Raw genomic sequence first — 15,752 nt, forward strand, 5'->3', positions numbered from 1 at the left:
CTCAAATTCAGTAGATGTTTGCTCTGTTGTCTTTCGGAACCCATATTTGATAAGTCTGAGGTTATTCTTCTCTTGTGGTTGATTGTTTTTGTTTATAGGTGACTTTTAAAAAATCTTCCTCAAAAAACAGTATTCTTTGAAATTAAATAGCTTCATGAGGAATTTTTTGGAATTAAATAACCTAAATTTCTTCATGCTAGAAGGGTTATATCTTCTTTGATTACCCTATCTAGAAAATTGGAGAAAGCTTTATAATTTTACTTTAGCACTTGAGCTAAAGACGTTCACTATTTTTAAGGTTGGGGTAGAGACAGATATACTATCCTGGGCCTTAATCTGAAAGTTTTTCACTGTAATTTGTTTCAGTTTGTGCAAGAATTAATATCAAGATGGAGGCCTATAAAAAAAGAAAAAAGGTGGAGGCCTATGTTGCCTTGTGAGGAGTAACTCGTAGGTTTCCTTCTCCAGCTTCCATGGGAACCAGCTACATTTTTTATAAATTAGATAAGGATAAGAAATAATTCCTTGAAGTACATTGACATTTGTTTGTATTTTGTACTTCACCGTGTGTTTTTATGTCACCATTATTGCTGTCCCATAGCGTAAAGTTGACTTTCAGATTTCATCTTTCCCAGTTTAGAGAGTTGTGATTCAGGGAGAGAGGGAGGCACAGGGAACGGCTTTGCTTAGTATTTTGTTTCCTTTTCCCCCTGGTGTCTCCTCCTCTCTTAAAAATGGTGGAAAAAAGTGTTCAAGGTGGTGAAGGGTCTTCAACCTCCTGCCCGCCAAGTGGTTTTTTTTTACAATCCTCCTTATGCTTTTTTCCAGATTTACCTACAGCAGTACATTGGGTTCATGAGCAAATATGTGTGCATGCTACTGGCCAATCGTTAATTTTTTCCATTTTTTTCCTCCAAGTTGTACTTTTATCCGGCCCTTAATCTTTGAACTTCATATTATTATTAGATTGAGGCTTCCCTATGAAGTTTTATCACGAGGGGATTTATTTCAGGGGGGATCTTGAGGGAGGTGCAGGTTCACATATGTACGTGTGTTGCCATTATATTCAGATCCAGTGAAGCTCGAAGATTGATGGTTTTGTCCTTCTAGAAACCAGGATCACTCCCAAAGTAAGCCTGGGTTCATTTTGCCTTGCTCAAAGCAGATTCAGAATTCAAGAGCAACTGGAATGTCAAACAACTGTGCATAGCTCCTTCTTTGTTTTATCCCTGTTTAACAAACACAGTATAAGGTGCTCTTCAATGATTGTAATATACACAGAGCAACTTTAGTCAAGTACTAGAGACGCTAAAGGTTACTTTTCAAAAAAAATTATTCTATGAACATCAAGGGTAAGAAAATCTAATTTTGTTTCAGATGAGTCATATAAACCAGACCTAAGTAAATGTTATACATTTTTCACACTGTGAAACAATCTTCTCAATCCAAAACTGGAGACTGACTGAGACATTTTCTTCTATTGAAAAGTATCAGGCAAGGTTGCTACATTATAGGCTAATTCTAATCTAGAATTTCATATAAATAGAACGATGGCAGTATGTACTCTTTTGTGTTTGGCTTCTTTCAGCATAATCGTTGTTTGGTTTATAATTGATGTTGTGAAGCAGATTGTCCCTTTTCATTGCTGAGTAGAATTCTAGTGTATGTATATGCCACGATTTCTACATTTTCCTGTGGATGAATACCTGGTAGGTTGCAGTGTTTTGCCACTATGAATAAAGTAGCTATGGACAGTCTTGTATATCTTTTTATTATTTCATTTGTCTGGTATAAATTTTTAGAAGTCTCTGGGTCACCAGCTAACTCTATGCTTATTTTTATAAGAAATTCCTATTTCTAAAATTGTTTTAACATTTTACAGTGCTGAAAGTAATAGGAGTGGTGATTGTTCCACATATTTTTAATATCTGGTGGGTATATAGAGATATTTTATTGTGGTTTTAATTGCATTTCCAAAAGATAGCATTCAAATATCAAATCAGGAAGGAGACCTATTGTCATTTGTAATTATAAAACTTTAGCTGTACAAGTAATACAACTTCAGTTTTTTTGTTTAAAAGGTAATTTTTTTAAAAAAGGTAAAACATCATGACCTACATAAATGTGTAAAATAAATACATGTCAAAAGCTTAACTCATTAATAACTGGTAAGATTTTATAGCCAGTTTAAAGGAAAATGAAAAATAAAAAAACAGGGACATTCATAGGCCAGAAATTTATAAATTGATGCAAAACTGGCTCTCTCCATGGGGTGAGGTAGAGCGAATCAATTGTTTCTCCACTGGAAAGAATTTATTTTTATGACTATAAACAAGAACTTTTTGTATTGTTATCAGGTATCACAATTTACATAGTTGTAAATGCTTGAAAACAATGAAAGGCAAATCTCCACAGAATCAGATGGCCTGAAAAGGTATATCAGTCAGGGTTTCACAGAGCAGAGAAACAAAACCAACTGAATGTGTGTGTGGGTGAATTTACATGTAAAGTAATTTATTATACAGAATAGGTTCAAGCGTTTGTGAGTGCTTGGCAAGTCCAAATTCTGTATGGCAGGTCGCGGGCTGGAAATTTAAGTAAACGTGTTGTTGAAGTCCATGTTCCTTCTGGGAGGCCGACAAACAGGCAATTCTGGTGCCGGTTGATGCTGAAGTCTGGAGGCAGGAATTCTAACCTCTAGAACCCTCAATTCTTGCTGTGAAAACCCCCAGCTGATTGGATGAGGCCCACCCATATTATGGAGGATCAACTTCTTAATTTAAGGTTAACTGATTGCAGATGCTAATCCCAACTACAAAATATGTCCACACTAAGAACTAGGCCAGCATTTGGCCAAACAACTGGACACCATAACCTAACCAAGTTGACACCTAGAAGCAGCCATCACAAAAATTGCGCTCTAAATAACACATATTTTTCATTGAATACTAAATAATTTTTGTTCCATTTTAATATCTTTTGCAAATTTCCACTATATGCCGGGTGTGTGCATGTGTGATATCAGGAGCCATACCCACTATCCTCTTTGAAAGGAGGGCATTCCACTTATTCCTGTAGGAGTTAGGCACTGTATAATGTAGTGCATGTGCTTCATTTCTCCTGACATTTTACTTGAACCAAGAAAGGTGCTCATAAAGAAACATTAGGACTGCTGTTTTAGAATTTCAGCAATATATAATAGGCTATAATTTGATGTACTTAGAAAAGTATATCCATGGACAGTCCTCATACCTAGGGAATGTTTCCATAACTTCAAGTAGCTCAGTGGTTGCTCATGGACTACATCAGCTGTAACTTGGAATACTTTTTTTAACATGACCTGGCCATTGTAGATGCCAGCCCTATTCCATTCTGAGTTTTCCATATGGATGTGCAATCCAAATGAACATGCCAAGGATCTTTTTAATTTGTATCACCTGTGTAAAGAAGGAGAGCCATAAACCAACTAATTTCCCCTGGAAAGCAATCTTAATGGTCACAATGGCAGGGAAGAGTGTCTGCTCTTTAGTGAAATGAATGAACTTTGTTTTTTTAATTCCTAATTAATTGATCAACTTAATCATTTACTGCTGGGTGCAATATTGGGTTTGCAAACCAATTTTATTCAATATGATTTTTAATTTAATATAATTTTATTGTGATCCTAGTAAATGCTAGGTATTGTTATAGGCATTTGGGATACACAAAATTAATAGTGTTCCTGACACAGCCTGTCAGAGTATGCAGGCAAGTTAAAAAAATCATAAAATGTGATGTGTTAGAATAGAAACTATTTTCTTGGTTTAAGGTATCAATTTTAAATGAAATTATAAACAATGTTAGAGCAGCATTATTTAACTTTGAAATCCAACACTAATTCTCAGTTTACATTAATCTAAATTCCTTATTTTTATATGTTACAATAGACTGATTTTCTGTTCAACAATTTTTTAATTAAATAAAACTTTCTTGTGACTTGTGAATTCACATGCAGTTATAAGAGATCACGTGGATACATCTCTTGTGACTTCTACAGTTTCCTCCAGTCATAACATTTTGCAAAACTATAGAGTAACATCATAACCAGAATGTCAATATTGATATGATCAAGATACTGAATATTCCATCATAAAATCATATTTCCGTTTCCCTTTTATCATCATACACCACCCTTCCAAACTCCCCCATCCCTGATATGTGGCTCACAAATATTTTCTCCCAATCATTAGGTTGTCATTTCATTCTTTTACAGAGTGTTATGTAGCACAAATATTAATTTTGATGAGGATGAATTTATCAATATTTCCTTCTATGGTTGGCAATTTTGTTGACAAAGCTACGAACTCTTTGCCTACCTCTAGATCCAGAAGATTTTCTCTGGGCTGAGTTATAAACATGAGTTATTGGGGAAAAGCAACTACTCTAGGATCTATGACATAGCCTTTTAGTTTTTTAAGGTGCCAGAAAAAGTTAGGTGTAGAGTGTCTATATCTAAGATGATTTTTTTTCTGATATGGAGACTATATGTTACGTTTGAATTCATGTATTAGAAGTCCTTGTTAGAAATCAAACATTCTAATGGAAGGGTAATTCATTTAAGGCATTAATAGATTGAGTTATTGAGCAAATTCTTAAGTTAGGATTCTGAGAAGAGGGATCAAAACCAAATACATTTTGATAGATTTAAATAAGTGAAAGCAGACAGGTAGAAAATCAGTTAAATTCCTGAGAAATGGCACATAGCTTGTGAAGATAAAATAAGATGCTTGCTACACCCTTTAGAAGAATGAAGTGATATCAAAATAAAAGTTTATTCACTTTATTTTTCACATTTTACCCTAATTGTTTTGTATTTGTCTTTTCTTAGGAATCATGAACAATATTTGTTGCTAATGGTAAGAAATATTCCGTTTGACAATATCTGCACATTTTTGTTCTTTAATGTAAGGCTGAAACATTAATTTTCTAAAAAAAAAATTCATATCCTGAAGATCAAGTCAATCATTGCCCTTTTTCTGCTTTTAATATGACTATCTCTAATGTTAAATCATTAAGTATTATGCTAATCTCTGATTTGAGATAGATGTAATTAAAAACTCAAGAACAGATATTGAATTTTATCAACTATCTTTTTTTGTCATCTATAAAGTTATTTCCTCCACTGATGCATTTGAATGATTTTTTACAGTGTTACTCTGTAATCCCAGAATTACTATTCTTTGCTATGGAGCATAATTTTTTTTTATTGTTTCAGAAGATTTCCTAATATTTAGTTTATGATTGTTGCTTCTATAGGTAATTGTTCTGGTTTGCTAGCTGGCAGAATACAATATACCAGAAATGGAATGGCTTTTAGAAGGTGGAATTTATTAAGTTGCATGTTCTAATTGTCCAAAAAACAAGTTTATAGAAGTTTCCAGATTAAGGCACCAAAAAGAGGTTATCTTCACTCAAGAAAGGCCAATGAAGTTCAGGGTTTCTCCTTTCAACTGGAAATCCATAAACAATGCAGGTATATGTTCTCTGAGTTCCTCTATTCTGAAAGAACACATGTAATTTAGGAATAATAGCTTGCCTGATTTTAGGATTCCTAAGACACAATTGCCTCATTGTCTAGATGATTGTGATTCTTTTCTCATTCTTGTAAATTTAACATTGTATCATGATATGTTTAAATGTATATCTTGTTCTTTTACTGTGTCTGGTAAAGTGTATTTCCTAAGGTATAACTTTCAGGAGCCTCATGATTTTCTTCCATCACCTACCCAATTTATTATGATTAACATCACTATTATTGGCTGTATCAGTACATTTTCTCATCCTGCGTTTGTTTTTATATCTAGATATACCTCTCTTTTTCACATCTCTCTTCCTCTCTCCTTTCCTTTTTTCTGTAACTACCGTTTGCTTTAATGATTGTCCTCTCTTTATCCTTTCTCCTAAATTCTGTGAGAATTAATCAATCAGATTTCCTAGTACCCTGATTTGGTTTACTGCAGATATATAATTGCTGTTTAATGCCATTGAAAAGAGTTTGACTGAATGAATGCATATGTGTGTTCATATCAAGGTGTGATTTTCTAAAATGCCTACCTCAGATTATTCACTTTTTATAAAGGTAGGTTTTTTGTCTTAAACTTCAGAGAATTAAGAATAAAATCTTCATTATATTTTATCACCATTTTGTGGTGTGTTTCAGTTTGCAAAAGCTGAAGGAATGCAATGTACCAGAAATGCATTGGCTTTTTACAAGGTTGAGTTACTAATTTATGGTTCTAAGACCATGAAAATGTCCAAATTAGGCATTAAGAGGGACATACCTTCTCTGAGAAAAGGCTGCTGGTATCAGGGGTCCGTCTGTTCCTGGGAAGACATGTGGAGATGTCTGCTGATCATTCTCTCCTGGACCCTGGTTTCAAAATGGCTCTCAGTTTCTGTGAGTCTTTCTGGCTTCCCCTGGGGCATTTTCTTTCTCTGGCTAAATGTCTCTGGGCTCAATCAGCTTTTACTGTTTTTTTTTTTAAATCCTCTCACAAAGGACTCCAGTAAAGAGAATTGAGACCCACCTTGAATTGAGTGGGCCACATCTCCATGAAAACAACCCAATCAAAAGGTCCCACCCACAACAGCTCTGAACCACAGGAGTGGATTAGAAAAACATGGCTTTTCTGGGATACATAACAAATTCAAACCAGCCCTTAGTGTGTTCTCTTTCATACAGTTTGATTTTTTCTGTTTTTTTTTTTTAAGCTCTTTCTTAAAGGAGAGAGGTCCATATTTATCAGTATTGAAGATCAACATCTTTTCTTTTAGATACTCTGTTTTTAATTCTAGAAATTAATAATACTTTTACACAAGAGAGAGATAATTTCCCAAACTACTTTCCTGTAGTGGACGTATTCAAGTGCTGTTAGATACTCTACTAGTTTCCTATGGCTGCTGCCACAGATTACTGTAAACTTGGGATTTTAAACAACAGAAAAGGATTCTCTCACAGTTTTGGAGACTAGAAGCTTGATATCAGCTTCACTGGGCCAAAATCAAGGTGTTGGCAGGGCCGTACTCCCTTCAGAGGCTCTAGGGAAATTCCATTCTTGCCTTTTCCAGCTTCTCATGACTGTTGGCATTCCTTGGTTTGAGGTCATAGCCCTTCCATCTCTGCCCTTATCAACACATCGCATGTCTATTGTGCATTAAAATCAATCTCTGCCCTTTTTTTATAAGGACACTTGTAATTGCACTTGGGACCTGCCTGGATAATCCAGGATAATCTCCCCGTCGCATGTTATTAATTTAATCACAATTGCAGTCTTTGCCATGTAAGGTTACATTTATAGGTTCCAGTGATTAGAACAGGGACATGTCCAGGGAAGCCATCATTTATCCTACCACATACCCTAAAGCCTTTTTTTTTATGCTTATTAATACCTGTTTTTTTTTACCATGTCACCTGATTTTTTTACCGTGTCATCTCTACCAGATTAACTCCTGTTGCACCAATGTTGGGCTCCTGAATTAATTTGATTCTCATGCAACCTCCCCCTATTGCCTCAAAGAATTTCTTTATTCACAGTTATTGTTCTTCAAGTTTAGAGACTGCATTGCTACACCTGGGGATCTCATCTGTTTATTTCCCAGTATAGCTTTCCTTCACATGCTTTATATTACAGAGTAGATGGTCATACATTTGTTTATTTTTCATTCAAAAAATATGTTAGCACTAATTATCAGCATTATACTTATACTGGGTCTTATCTGCACTGTTTTTTACAGAAAATTCTCAATATTTTTGCCTGTTAATTACAATTTTTCATGGTTTTCAGTGGGGGAGGGGCTACAAAAGGCTTGTTCCTGCTTGAAAATTTTTTGTCATCTCACTTCCACATATAAAGAGAGGGAAGCTAATGTAAGTTGTATATTAACATCCTTAAATGGAAGTATAAGCCATTTATTAAAAAAGGAAATATAAGCATGAAAAATATTAGACTGGATCTCTAATAGTGACCTGAGGGTTTTGCTTAAAGGAATTATTTCTATAATTAAGTGTGTTTGTGTGTGTGTGCGTGTGTGTATGTGCCATGCATGTTAAATAAACTTTTATTCTTCAATAATTTTAGATTTATAGAAGAGTTGCTAGCAAACGTAATACAGAGTTTTCACATTGCTTTTACCCAAACTCCTCTAATGCTAGTATCTTACATTTTCATGTTTGCATTTGTCAAATTAAGAAATCAGTCTTGACAGATTAATATTTTCTAAAATCCAGACTTTCTTGGCATTGTACAGTTTTTCCATCAATATCTACCTTCCACTCTAAGATCCAATCCAGGTTATCACATGGCATTGAGCTATTGCGTCTTACTAAATTCTCTGGCCTTTGACGGTTTCTTATCATTTTGTTTTTCATAACCTCAATAGTCTTCAGACGTACTGGCCAAGTTTCCTGAAGAATGACTTTGTCTTTAGGTTTGTCTGATATTTCTAATCATGTTCAGATTAAGTAATGTGGGGTTTTGAAAAGAATATCACAAAGGTAAAGCACCCTCCTTGTTATCTTCTACCTGGCAGTATGAGAGCCATGTGACATCAATGTGATGTTAACTTTCATCACTTGATTAATGAAGTTTTGTCCTGGTTTTTTCACTGTAAAGTTACTATTGTCCTCTTTACCTAATCAATTCTTTGGAAGCAAGTTACTAAATGTAGCCCACCCTTAGGGAGCAAAGAGGGGAAACGTTAAGCTCCTCTTCCTGGAGTAGGAGAATATCTACACATATTTTTTAAGAAACATTTTGCTCTTCCTCCCAGTGTATTTATCAATCATTTATATCAGTGTGGACTCATGCATATTGATTTTATATTTTAGGTTATATCCCAATATTACATTTTTTATAGTTTGTTCACATATTCCCAGATTTAGACATTGGTAGCTCTTTCCAGTTGGCTCATATGTTTGTTTGACATATCCCTATCTTTTGTTTTTCAACACTTCCTTACTTTCTGGTACTAAAAGATGCTCCACTTTCATTTTGTATTTTTCTTTTTGCAGACGTAGAAGCGGCCATCTCTCCAAAGAGTTCTGGTTCTTTTTACTGGAGATTTATGTTTAGAAATAAAGGTCTAGACAATGAATGTGTGCCCATTGCCATTGGGGTGTTATTGCTTCTAAGCTCTCTCAGCAGACAAAGATAGGTAATATATGCATGAATACTAACCATGAATACACACACACAGACCCAAACACACACACACAAATACACACATTGTTTTTGTATCTATCCATCAGTGTGTAGAGCACATATACAAACTGAGCCATTCTAGGCCTCTACCTGATTCCTCACTCCAGCTGGGAGTTGGGATTGGGTTCCCAGAACCATACCCAGCCACTGAGGCCCATCACCCCCATGCCTGCTGGTTATGGGCCACCTGCCATTGGAAGGAGAAGACTGTACAACCCTAACAGTGGAAGAATGAATGTCCTGTCTGATGCCCTGTTGCTTCCCAAACCAAATTGAACCAGGCCACTTTAACATATGTATATTATATTGTATATTATATATATGTTAGAGAGAGAGAGAGAGTGCTAAGTACATATAGCATACAGGTGATCTTTGATGTGAATACAGTGAAACAGGGTTCATTTAGATGTCTTTTTTAATTTTGTCTGTAGCTTCCTTTCATAACAGTAGGAAATCTGGCTTCAGTCATCTGCCATCTATTTAGGTATTTGCTCAAACTCAGAGCACATGTCAAATATTACATTAGCCCATACCCTACTGAGAACTTTAGCAAGTAGAGTACAATGTTTATGTACATTCCTTTTGTCTTTAGCCTTACAGTTTCCATCCAAAACACCATTTTACAAAGTTAGTCAGGACATTTTATTTTTATCACCATTCCTTTCATTGGGTTATGGCATATATTTGTAATATAGTTAATTCATTTGTGACAGTCCACATTGATCCTGGGATTCCCAACATTCTGGTTGATACATGGTTTTGTTTCTCTTTTATTTTTTCTGTTTCCATACACTTGAACATTTTCTCTTTGTTCTGTGGCATAAGTTTTAGCAAATGCTCGGAGTCATGTATCCACCATCCCATACCTTACAGAACATTTCCTTCATTCTGAAAGTTATCCGGTGTATCACCTTTGCCGTCAACCATTCCCCCTTCTCCCAACCCCTGGCTACCGCCAGTCTATTTTTCATCCCTATTTCAACTCTTTTGCTTTTTACAGAAGGTAATATGAATGGAATCATACAATTTATAGTTTTTTTTTTTTTTTTTTAGATGCATGGTCTGGGAATCAAATCCGGGTCTCCCACATGGAAGGCGAGCATTCTACTGCTGAACCACCCGTGCACCCTATGTATAGGTTTTTAGGAATATCTTCTTTCCCTTAGTAAAATGCATTTAAGACTCATCTACAGCATTATGTGAAGCCATACATTTTCTTTATTACTGAATAATATTCCATTGTATAGATGTACCACAGTGTTTATCCATTCCCCTATCAAAAGGCATTTTGGTTACTTACAGTTTTTAACAATTATGAATGGAGTGCCTATAAATATTTGTGTGGTGGGCAGTTTTTTGCATGGACACAAAGCTTTGGTTAATATGAAGGAGTACAATTGCTGAGCCACGGGATAAATCTATGTTTAAGTTTTAAGAAATTTCTAAAAGTACTATTTGCATTCTAGAGGCACGAGCAATGCGTGAGAGTTCCCAGTGCTCTGCACCCTCACCAGAATTTATCCTTGTGAGCTTTTGGGATTTTAGCCATTTTACTAAGTGTGTGATTGTATACCACAGTGGTTTCAATGAGAATTTCCCTAATGACAGATAATGCAGAGCATCTTTTCTGGTTTTTGTTTTTATTTTTTGCATGGGCAAGCGCTGGGAAACAAACCCAGGTCTCTGGCATGGCAGGTGAAAATTCTACCTACTGAGCCACCGTGCTAGCCCCTTTTCTAGTTTTCATTTGCCTGTATAGGTCTATTTTGGGTGAAGTATATTTTCAGATATTTTGCCTATTTTTAATTGGGTTGCTTGTATTTTTTTTTTTTTTTGTATGCTGTATGTTAAGGGTCACATTTCATTCTTTTCCATGTGAGTATCCCATTATTGCAGCACGATTTGTTGAAATTTTGTTTGTTTGTTTGCTTTCTTTCTTTGTCTTGCTTGTCTTTGGGAAGTGCATGGGCTGGAAATCGAACCCAGGTCTCCCACATGGCAGGCAAGAATTCTACCACTGAACTAACTTTGCACCCTGTTTGTATTTTTTAATGTGCATTTTAATTCTGTTGCTTGTCTTCCCATTCTCTTAACAGTGACTTTCCCAGAGTCAAAGACTTTAATTTTGATAAAGCCAAACTTTTCTTCTTTCATAAATCACCCTTTTGAGACTGTATCTAAAAATTCATCATCAAACCCAAGGTCATATTGACTTTTTCCTATATTTTTATGCTAAAATCTGTTCTTTTATATGTTTTGATTTATGATCTATTTTGAGTTAATTTTTATGAGGTATTAGTTATGTGTATGGATGAATTTTTTGGCATATGGACATTCACTTATTCCTATACAATTTGTTGAAGAGACTATTCTTTCTCCTTTGAATCAACTTTGGCCTTTTGTCAAAATTAGTTGACTATATTTTGTGATCTATTTTTTGGCTATTCTTTTCCATTTATCTGTATGCATATTTTATCATTATGATCCTATTTTGATTATTGTAAATTCATAGCAATTTTAAAATCTGTTAACCTATATTCTCTTATTTTATTTTTCATTTAGAGAATTGATTTGCAATTCACGTTCCTTTGCCTTCCTATATCAGTTTTAGATCAGCTTGTCAATTCTATTCAAAAATACTTGCTGAGATTTTATTTAATGTTGTATTGAATCTATAGATCTACTTTGGGAAAATGGATACCTTAATTATAAGGAGATTTCCAATCATGAGCATGGCATATCTCTACATTTATTTAGACCTTTGATTGCAATTTCTTGCATCAGTATTTGATAACTGTTCACATACACATCTTGCAGTTACTTTGTTAAATTTTACCTATAAAATCATTTTTACAGTAGTTTGACTGGTATCATTCTTATAATTTCAGATATAAATTTCTCATTGCTGGAAATAGGAATGTAGTTGACTTTCATATGTTGACTTATATTCTGTGCCATGCTAAATTAACTTCTTGGAGAATTTTTTTAAAGATTATTTGGTATATTCTTCATAGACATTCCTGTCATTTGCAAATAAGGTGAGTTTTATTTTTTCCCTTATCTTCCAAACTATGATTTCTAATATTATGTTGAATGGGTTTGGCAAGAGAGGACAGCCTTGTCTTGTTCCAGAATAGTTCCAGTATAGCATTCAGTCTTTCACCTTTAAGAATGAAATTAGGTGTAAGTTTTTAGTAGATACCCTTTCTTATTAAGGAGGTTTCCTCTATTGGTAGTAAGGGAATGTCATTTTGAATGGACGTCGAATTGTCAAATGCTTTTTCTGCGCCTATATCTATGGATACATGGCTTTTCTTATATAATATATTAATATTATATAAGAAAATTACATTGAATTTTTTCAATGTAATTACATTGTGTAATTTCAATGAATTACATTGTGAATTACATTGACATGTTTTCAAATTTTTTGAAGCTTTGCAGTTCTGGGATAAAATTCACTTGTGATGAATTGTCCTCACATTTTTCTGCGTGTACTATTTTTGCTTATATTCATGAGAGTGATTGGTCTGTAGGTGTCTTTTCTTTTGAGATCCCTCTCTGATAATGCTGGCCTCATAAAATGAGTTGAGAAATGTTTCCTCCTCTATTTTATTTGGAAGATGGTGTGTAGAATTTGTGTTCTTCATAAAGGTCTGAAATAATTCACCAGTTAAACTGTATATACCTGGAGGTTTTTCTTTTGCTTTGTACATGTGTGTGGTGGGAGGACGCAGGGATGGAGAGCAGTGGTAACTACAAGTTCATTTTTACACTATACATAGGACTATTCGGTTTATGTATTTTGCCTTGTGTGTTTTGGTGGCTTGTCTCTTGCAAAGACTTATACCATTTCATCTAAGATTTCAAAATTTGGAGCATTTTAATGTCTGTGAGGTCACGTGTATATTCTTTTTTCATTCCTTCCATTTATACTTTGTATCTCCTTTTTCATCTTTTCTTGATTAACCTGGCTATAGATTTTCAATTTGTTTGATCTTTTTAGAGAACCAGTTTTTGTTTTCATTCATTGTCTTTAATAATACCCTGATTACAATTTCTTCATTTATGCGTTATCATTTCTTTTCTTCTGCTTATATTGGGTTTAATTTGCACTTTTTTTCTCTGGTTTCCTAAGGTAGAGACTTAGATTATTGATTTTCAGTCATTCTTCTTTTCCATTATATGCGTTAGATGCCATATATTTCCAGCAACCTTTTAGGTGTATAATATAATTTTTTCTCATTTTTTAATAGAGAAATTGGAGATTTACAAACAGTACAGAAAGTACAGAGTACTCATATATTCCCTTCATGAATGCAGTTAGTGGGCGTGCTTTGTGTTGTTCCCATTTTAAACACTTCCAAATATGCTATTCAGTGATGATCACTTTCATGATGGGTGCGTCCATCTTTACCACCCATCATCAAAGCATTTCCATCATGCCAAACAGAAGCTTTATGCCAATTACATAGTGTATTTTCATTTTCCTTTACTTCAAAACAACTTTTGACCTCCCTCGTAACTTTCTTTTTGATCAATTGGCTATTTTAAACTGTTCTATTCAATATTTAAATATTTGGAATTTTTCCAGAGATCCTTCTTTCATCAGTTTCTAGCTTAAATTTGTTATTGCCTAAGAATGCACATGGCGTGATTTGTATTATTTTAAACTTGTTAAGGGCTTTTTTTTTGCTCTTCTTGCATGTGTGTGTGTGGCCCAGAATGTGTTCTACTTATTTTGTAGGAAGTTCCATGTGTATTTGAGGACGGTATAGATTCTGCTGTTATTAGATGTCGGGTCCTATGAATGTCGATTAGGTCAAGTTGGTTGGTGGAGCTGCTCCTGATAAATTCTGCCTACCTGCTCTAGCAACTATTGAGATATGGAGGCTGAAATCTTGAACTATACTGGTGGATTTGTTTACTTCTCCTTTCTGAATCACTGATTATGACCTCATGTATTTTGAAGGTTTGTCATTAGTTTCTTACATGCTTAGTATGTTTAGGTTGTCTTGGAGAATTAAGTGCATTATTATCATCATGAGATGTCCCTTTTTCATCTCTGACAATCTTCCTTGTTGTGTTTGACAGTTTTCAGTCATAATTTCTTCCAATATTTTCCGGCTTTGCTTTCACTTGTTTCCCCTTCTGAGATTCCAATTTTGCGTATTTAATAGAGTTTAATACTCTACCATAGCTCTTGGATATTGTGTTCTGGGTTTTCCCCCCATTTCTAGCTATACGTTTTCACTTTCTGACATTTCTATTAGATTCTTTCTTATAATTTCCAACCTATGTTGTAGTGCTTGTTTACTTTTACTTTAGAGTATTTTAAATTCCCTGTAAATAATTCCAAAATCTATGTCATTTCTGATTCCTTTTCTGATGATGGCGCTCTCTTTTCAAATTGTCTTTGTTAGGCATTTTTGTTTTGTGTTGTTTGTTTTTGGCATGACTTGTAACTTTTTTGTGAAAGGTGGCAGTAGGTAATTGAGTTAGATAAATCTTTAGTATGGGCTCATGTTAATCGGTCAGACTTTGTTCCCTATTTGAAGTTTTTTTCTTGTGAAAGATTACAAATTCCTCTAGTAGCCTCATTTTTGTCTCTCCTCTTGGCTTTAGGTCTTCCCTTTGTGCTGCTTCTCTGATTCTTACAATTCTTTCAAACCTGTTCTTGCAATTCTTCAGGTTTTAATCTCCTGTTATTACTAAAGGTTTGTTAATGTGTTTGTAGAGTGCGAAGGGGAACATATATTCTTCTGCTTAGGTTTCAGTCTTTGCACTCCACATGGGTCTGTGTCTCAGGGTGTGGCTTTCACAAATGTTTCTGTCTATTCCCTAGAGCAGAGCTTTTTTCCCTCTCTCCTACCCCCTTGCCTCAGATCTCCAGTGTCTCAGGTTTCCAAGACATATTCATGCCTTAGTGCCCAGGACCACCAACCCCTGGCCCCAGATTCTTTACTGTTTTTGTCCTACATTATGAGACTCTATTATGAGGTGTATCTTTTGAGTTTTTAGTTTTCTATTTTTAAAAATGCCTGTCAGGCAGGCAATGGTGGTGCACTGGCAAAGTTCTCGCTCGCCATGCCATTCGATTCCTGGTGCCTGCCCATGCAAAAAAAAAAAAAAAAAGAAAAAGAAAAAGCCTGTCAATGTGATCTTCACTAGAAGAAATATACAGAATTTAATTTGGTCAATGGATTAAAACTCTTGTTGTAAGACCTACTGGTTGTTTGTCTTATTTAACTTTCTATGCTTAATTTTACTTATAATTTGGCATGATAATATCACTAATGCCAAAATTTGATATATTTCATATAAGTGATTTGTTTGCTACAGTAAGCATACAATAATTTTAGTATAATATTTTTCTTCTTCTTTGAGAGAGCACACACACTCACAGAGCTGTACTCTGTGACATATACAATGAGACAATCATACAATTGCCTGACAACACATTGCTAAATGTTTGGGCTGTACCATTTTAAATAATAATGTAGTATATCATCA

Source organism: Tamandua tetradactyla, chromosome 3, assembly GCF_023851605.1.
Source record: "Tamandua tetradactyla isolate mTamTet1 chromosome 3, mTamTet1.pri, whole genome shotgun sequence".
Lineage (NCBI taxonomy): Eukaryota > Metazoa > Chordata > Mammalia > Pilosa > Myrmecophagidae > Tamandua > Tamandua tetradactyla.